The following is a 7,798-nucleotide window of genomic DNA, read 5'->3' as shown; positions in this document are numbered from 1 at the left end:
AAAAAAAGGCTCGGTGCCCATAGCACAGTGGTTACAGCACCAGCCACATATACCAAGGGTGGTGGGTTTGAACCCCTCCTGGGGCCAGCTAAACAACCATGACAATCGAAGCAAAAAATAGCCAGGCATTGTGGTAGGTGCCTGTAGTCCCAGCTACTTGGGAGGCTGAGGCAAGAAAATTGCTTAAGCCCATGAGTTTGAGGTTGCTGTGAGCTGTGGCGCCATGGCACTCTACTAAGGATGACATAGTGAGACTATCTCAAAAAAAAAACCAAACCAAAAAAACAAAAAATCAAAGGGACAAATGGATGAAAGTGGTAATCAGAAGCCAGATTGTCATCTGGAAGAGGCCACCTTGAGAGGAACACTGACTTGCTTGAGGGATTCAGCCAGCTGAAGTAGAATGAATCCCATAACCTTACTTCTCCCTCACCTCCCCTTTCCTCCTCTCATCTCTTTCTGGGACTTAGCACTGGATAAACTTAATCATGGGTCAAAGGGCATGCGACCTGTTGATATGATTAGCCTGCTGAGTCAGAGAGCAGGGTAGAGAAAGTTGGAGAGTGTTTCTGTAAAATATTAGACATGAGGAACCAGACAGTTTCATAATGGGCAAAACTTAACATGCGTGTGTGTAATAGAAGGAAAAAAGGATGAGACAAGCATTTCTTAAGTATTACCATGTGCTAGAGACTTGCCGGTAATAGCACCTTTTGTGGTAAATGGTTTTATTTCCATTTTATAAAAGTGGAAAACTTGAACCCAGATCTCTTGGCCCTCGGTCAGCTCAGTCCTGATGATCCCTGTGGACTGATATTTCTCTTATCTCTCTGTAGCCCATTTCAGAAAGCTACTTTTCATGGCATTTCTGGAGAACAGGGGAGGACTATAATAGAGCTGCTGTGTATTTTTTTCTTCACATTTATAAACTTGAGGAGAAGGGAAAAGAGAAGGGAAAAAAACTCCAACTTGGCATGAGTGATGTTATGCAAGATCAAATAAGGTGAAAAGCAAAACAGACTCCAGAAGTTTAGTTTTGCTTTTACCCAAGGTTCATGGGCAGCTGCTGTACAAAGTCCTTTTCACTTTCCATAAATGTTAGCACTTTTCATAACATGAATGTCATTATCTTTATTTTTGGTTGTGTATAAACTTAAATAGCTTTATAAAGGACAAAGAACCAATTGAACAAATGAACCAGAACAAACAAGATCAAATTATGTATCACCTTTGGTATTTCATTTCTCTGTAATGTACAATTTCTTATACTCAAATGAGTTGCAATTATTTTAGCTCCTGATGTATTCATTGTAAAAGGGTGTATTGAACTAACAACAGTAAAATAGACATTTTAAATTAAGAAAAGGAATTCTAACACCCTAGACAATAAACCCTTAAATTTTCATTTTTTCCTGTATGCACCCACAATTTTTATATGGCTAGAATTGTACAAGTTTGCATTGTTTATATGTATTTTTCCATGTTGCTACGTAATGTGCACGATTACTTATGATAGTTTCTCAATTTACCTTAGACATTTTCCAACTTATTGGATGTTTTTTATTACTTATACTCTGCCTCATTCTATAAAAGGACTGGCAGTTTTGTAGAACATTCAAGTGGCTTCTGTATTGTAATGTTTTTCTTTATAAATATTGTTCATTTGCATCTTCAGGCAACTAGTTTCCCTACTTCTTCACCTTTTGTTCTTTTTGGAAGAGGAATGGGAATTGTTATTTCTTTAGGATAATTTTAGGAGCAAACAAGTAACTCTGAAGTTACATCAAGGAACGTGAAAGATAGTAGTTTTAGAGGTAGCCGAGAAGCAGGGATACAATTGAAGTAAGTTATTAAGCAGAGTTGTTTAAATTTTTAATGTAGATTTTTATTGAATTTTATTAAATATTAGGTTTTTAAAACTATCATCAAGAGAAATTAGCCGTCATTTACATACAAATTTAGCTGATAATCCAAAATTGTGGTTAAGTTTTTAAAAAGTTTGTTCTCAGCTAAATTGAATGTGGCATAATTCTAAAAAAACTTATTTTGATGATATTTGCCTCAATTATCCTCTAACCCTGGAATATTAGCGTTGGCCTTGGTAGTGGTCCCTGGGAGTGGTCATCCCTTCCCTGGCCCATTATTCCCATCCATGGGGACCCTACCCTGGGTTTCTGCCTGTTCACACCTTCAAAGAGCTGGAGCCCTCTGGCCAGAAGAGGTTTCCTTGTATGGTGGCCACGTCCTTCCACTTGCCTTCCATTGGCCATTGTTCTGCTTTCTGGGATAACAGACAAGTGTCTTCCACTAGGCAGGAAACATTAGGAATCAGAGATCAGTTCTTATTCTCACTGTCTGTATCCTTAGCTACTGGCGTAGTGCCTGGCACATAGCAGATGCTCAGAAACACATTTGTAGAATGAAATGTCTTGAGACAGTCCTTGAAATGTGTGAATATGACCATGATGTCCCCACTGAGTCACCTCTTCTGCAAATATAATGTCCTCATGATAGAATCTCCAGATCCCTGTCACTCCTTGACCCTCATCATTGCCTGTGGCCATGATTTGCTGTCAGTCACTGATGGAACGTATAGCCAGAAGGGTTCTGATTTCTAGGGATATGTTCAAGGATGCTTTGCTTTTTTTTCTTTAGAAAATCCCTGGTTGTTTATATTTTTTACATGATCTGCTGTCAATCCTGATCTTTTATGAAATTGTTTCCTTTTAGATTAGTGTCACTGGGATTTGATGAGGACTTTCCATTATCCCCATGGGAATCATCAGTAAAAATGAGGAACAGAAAAGGCCCAAGGAAGTATTATGGAAACCTCCTTTCTAATTGATAGTAATCCCCTAGTCCCATGATTTTCAAACTGTGAGATACAGACAGAGTATCTGGGAATTTGGCTAAAACGATGATTCTGATAGGTAGATGTGGGTGTAGCCTGAGATTCTGTCTTTCTGACAAGTTCTCTGTAAGATTATGCTGATGTTGTGGGTCTCCCTAATAATACATTGAGTAGCAAAGCACAGTTTTGGGGCAAAGTTGCCCATGAGAGCATATTCTTTGGTGTATAGCTGTGATGTACCCATCAGAGCCCCCAGTAGATAATATCTGATGCTGGTCTGGACACCACATTCAAACGTTTATCCCCCACCTCATTAGGTAAATGAAGGAGACAAGAGCTGTGCTGTTTGGCAGCTTCCAAGCAGCTGCACGCCTCCCTGTGCGTGTTCAGTTGGACCCTTTATTCCAGTCAGACAAGCTGTTATCTTTTCAAGTTTCTTGTCATTTAGACATTTGATAAAGTGTTCGTGTATTCTGGCTATTGAGTTATTATTAATCTGACATACTTTCATATTCCAGAAACTTACCTAAAGGGACATTAAACAGATAACTTTTAAACATTGGTTAGAAAGTATAGTATTACTGATAAAATTCTTTGCTGAGAAATGTTACAGAGCATCAAACATTTTTTTTACTCCATTGGAAGTTGGATAAAATGGATGCATTGTTGCTGTTACATTCCTAAACTGAAAATTACTTGTGCAAATGGTAGCCTTTGAGTCATAGATTAGCAAGTGAGTTTTGTAGAAACACAGGGTAGAAAGTTCATGATCACCTGATCCCCTTTTTCTCCAAGCTTTTAATCTTTTAGCTTAGGGGAGGGGTGTTTTACTCTTGCCCTTTGTACGCAGAAAATAACACTGTGACCAAGACATTTTTGGTCCTTTCAAAGAATAGTTATTATTCAACACTGGTTAAAAAGTACAAAAATTTCAAAGGACCTGGAAGCAAGGTGGGGAGCAGGTGACAATGCATGGTTGTGGCCCAGGCTTTCCTATTGGTGGCCCTGCATGAGCTCCTAGTTCCTTGATGGAGCCCTGGCCTGCCCTGGAAGCTTGGCTGAGGGCTTCTTGGAGGAGAAGCTTTGGCTCAACACTGAGCCGAGCCAGCTGCAGTGTTCAGAGCCAGGGGGCATCATCTACAGTCCTGTGGAGTATATGTGGGAGCCACATGGCAGCTATGTGACTCACTACTGCCAGGGCCTCAAGCAAATGCTCTTCCTGGGGATGAACCTGGGACCTTTTGTCATGGCCAGACTGGGGTGCCATGTGGAGGAAGTGAGCATGACCCGGGACTGGTTGGGCATTGGGGGGGGGCGGCTGTGCTGACCCCTCCCCAAGAGCACCCTAAACAACTGGTACTGGGACTTGAGTGCCTACAGTCAGAAGTGAGCAGTGCCTGATTCTGGGGCTTTTCCCAGAACCTCTGTGGACAGCCCAAGGTCTTCTTCCATCACTGCTTTGTCCGCCATCTGTGTCCACTGCCCTTCCTGACTCCCAGTGGGCGCAACCTCACCCCTGCCGAGCTGCCTGCCAAGCAGCGAGAACAGCTTCTTGGGATCTGTGATGTGGCCCTTTGCTGGCAGGTGCGGCTGGTGGTGGGAGTGGGGTGGCTAGCGGGGCAGCAGGCATGGAGGGCTCTGTCAGGGGTGATGCCTGAGGTCCATGTGGAGGGGCTGCTGCATCCCTCTCCCTGTAACCCACAGGCCAACAGGGACTGGGAGGCAGTGGTCAAGGAAAGACTGAATGAGTTGGGGCTGCTGTCCCTGCTATCAAAATGAGAACCCCTGGGGCCAGGGATAGGATGTGTTCAAGGCCTCCAGGTCATTCTTGGGTAAGCAGATGACCTGGACAAGAGCCAAAAGCTCCTCCTGGGCTCCCTGGTTGCTGGGAAACATGCTCTTTGATCTGTTGACTGTCTTCCAACCTGCCGTGGCAGTTTTGACACTACTCCAGTTTGCCCTCCTGATTCCTGCTTTCTTCACTACCTTTTGAGCATTGAGTGTTGCCCCTTTGTGGTCTCTGACTTCACAGAGCATCAGAAAGGGGGCTCTGTGGCACTTGCAGACTGCTCTACCTCATCATTCCCTTGGGAAACTATTCAGCAGAGTGACCTGAACAGCGACTTCTAAGGTCCTATTTGATGTTTCAGAGGAGAAATACATTGCAAGGATCCTTACCATCCTTACAGAACAGCTTCCTGCTGCTGACCCCTTCTCTCATAGGGCTAGGACAAAGCATGGGACATGACATTAAGACGGAACTAATTATGGGAAGCTAAGGCTGGACTAGATGGAAAATTCAGTGTTGTGGAATGGAAAAGGCAGAAGACCTGGATTTTCTTTTCTTTCTTTTTTTTATACAGAGTCTCACATTGTCACCCTCAGTAGAGTGCTGTGGCATCATAGTTCACAGCAACCTCAAACTCTTGGGCTCACGTGGTTCTCTTGCCTCAGCCACCCAGGTAGCTGTGACTACAGGCACCCCCCACAACGCCCAGCTATTTTTAGAGACAGGGTCTCGCTCTTGCTCAGGTTGGTCTCGAACTTGTGAGCTCAGGCAATCCAACCGCCTTGGCCTCCCAAGTGCTGGGATTACAGGCGTGAGTCACCTTGCCTGGCCTGAGAAGACCTGGATTTTCATCCCAGTTTGATGGACTTGTGAACTTTATGATGGACAATTGGTTAGCCTCAGGATTCCTTGTCATGAGTAGGGGATGCCTACGTGTGGGGTGTGGGTTGCACAGGCCTGGCACACGGCTGCTCATTACATACTCTTCTTGAATTCTTGCCTTTGGTTTAGGGGGTCACTGCACAGCACTACAAGGGGAGCCCCTCTGCACTCAGGGGAGTCTGGGCTTCTACCTGTGGCCAGAGTGAGGAACAAATTCTTGCCCTGTCAGAGATGGACCAGCAGTGACTATGAAAACACAGCTTGCGATTTTTTCAGTTTAAGCATTAAAAGCTCCTAAACACACACACATATACACAGTACAAAAATTTAGATAACAGGCTCAGCGCCTGTGGCTCAAGCGGCTGAGGCGCCAGCCACATACACCTAAGGTGGAGGGTTCGAATCCCTAGCCTGGGCCCGCCAAACAACAATGATAGCTGCAACTAAAAAATGGCTGGGCGTTGTGGTGGGCGCCTGTGGTCCCAGCTACTTGGGAGGCGGAGGCAGGAGACTCGCTTGAGCCCAGGAGTTGGAGGTTGCTGTGAGCTGTGATGCCATGGCACTCTACCCAGGGGGATAGCTTGAGGCTCCGTCTCCAAAAAAAAAAAAAAAAATTTAGACAACAAAGAATTTGTACTTACTTTATAGGACTAATTGTCTTTTTTTTTTCTTTTTGAAACACTGTCTCTCTCTGGTGCCCTGACTAGAGTTCTCTGACTAGCTCACAGCAACCTCAGGTTCTTGGGCTCAGTGATTCTCTTGCCTCATTTTTTTCTGTTTTTGGTAGAGATGGAATTTCGCTATAGCTGAGGCTGGTCTCGAACTCCTGAGCTGAAGCAATCCACCTGCCTTGACCTCTCAGAGTGCTAGGATTACAGGTGTGAGCCACTGTGCCTGGCCTTCATGCTTTACTTTAAATTGATGGCTTATATAAGTTTTTGTAGGTTGGGCTGAGTGAAGTAAGTATGTAAAATATCAAACAGTGCCTGGTACATAATTAGCATTTAGTGAAGCAAACCGTTATTGATCCTTTATTTCTTTTAGACTTATAGTCTCTTTAAAGGAAGCCTATTGAGTTTTAGGGGCTATAGTCAAAGTTGTGACTACAGATAAACAGATTTCGAACCACTACAACACAGCTTTGTCAGTGAACAGAGCAAACATAGGAGTGCTTTCCTTTCAAATTGGTCATCTTGAAAACCTTTTGCTTATTTTGCCCCAGTGTCACTCAAAATATGTTTGTAGGTATCTTTTTGCTGAAACTCTGAGGATAGACGCAAATAACTACATAATTAGGTATTTATTTATTCAACATTTATTGGTTGACTACTGTTTGTCAGGCATGTTTCTAGGCCCTTGGGATATAGTGATGAATAAATAAGCTGGAGGATTTCTCTGTGGCATTTGTAATCTAGGGGGCAAAAAGTTTTCAGCAGCACCTTGGATTGTGTCAAAAATGTGATAGTCCTAAATAACATTGTTAAAACTGCTGAACAGAAAAAGGCAAATTTTGCAATATTTGGTAGACACATCTAAAACTTATGCCAAGATTATATCCTTGGCATGTTACCCAAGTGAAAGACAGATACCTTCTTCATGAATAAAATGAGATGTACTGAGGGAGACAACACCCTGTGTCTAGTGTGATGACGTAACCCGTCCTTTAAATTCAAATTTGGAGTAGAACAAGGAGCTCTTTTAGTTTCCATTTGACTGTGACTTTGGACCTACTCATTCATGCACTCAAAATTGGAGGCCTGGTTACATTAAACAACACAATTAAAACTAAGTTATCATTTACCGGTGACCTGGTAATTATTGAAAATGGTTATCTATTCAGGAATATTTGTTAGGTTCCATTACTTTGCATATTTAAAACATGCTGATTTCTTCTGAAAAGTTTCAAAACATATGTGTCTAAGTTTAACATTTCAGTTAGTGTTAAATAATCATAAAATACATACCATTAAATAAATTACAGAGTCTGGAAGTTCAAAGGTGCTTTAAAGATAATTTAGGATAGCCCTCTTTACAGTGTGAAAATGTCCTCAGCCGGTTTTTGACACCTCTGGTGATGAAGAATATCTCACTGGAGACCAGGGCCGTAGACATATGATAGAAAGGTAGGACTCTGTCAGCTACAAGATGGGAGTGAAGGTCACCTATGGGTAGGGTGACCAGACGTCCTGATTTTGGCGGGACAGTCCCGCTTTTCAACAATTTGTCCTGCGGCATTTTAAAAAAGTCCTGATTTTTGGAAAGAATGCACAAACGGG

The 7,798-nt window shown here is 42.8% G+C and overlaps 1 protein-coding gene and 1 pseudogene across 2 annotated transcripts in view; both read left to right on the top strand.

The window, feature by feature from the left end:
• The window catches only part of ZHX3 (zinc fingers and homeoboxes 3), a 127,564-nt gene that overhangs the window by 20,986 nt on the left and 98,780 nt on the right, over positions 1-7,798 (top strand). The window lies entirely within an intron of this gene.
• LOC100962154 lies at positions 3,824-4,630 on the top strand (annotated as a pseudogene).

Source organism: Otolemur garnettii, unplaced genomic scaffold (assembly GCF_000181295.1).
Source record: "Otolemur garnettii isolate 467f Iridium unplaced genomic scaffold, OtoGar3 scaffold00023, whole genome shotgun sequence".
NCBI classification, from domain to species: domain Eukaryota; kingdom Metazoa; phylum Chordata; class Mammalia; order Primates; family Galagidae; genus Otolemur; species Otolemur garnettii.
Note: the sequence above shows the minus strand (reverse complement) of the source record. Positions and strands in the feature narration are given on the sequence as shown.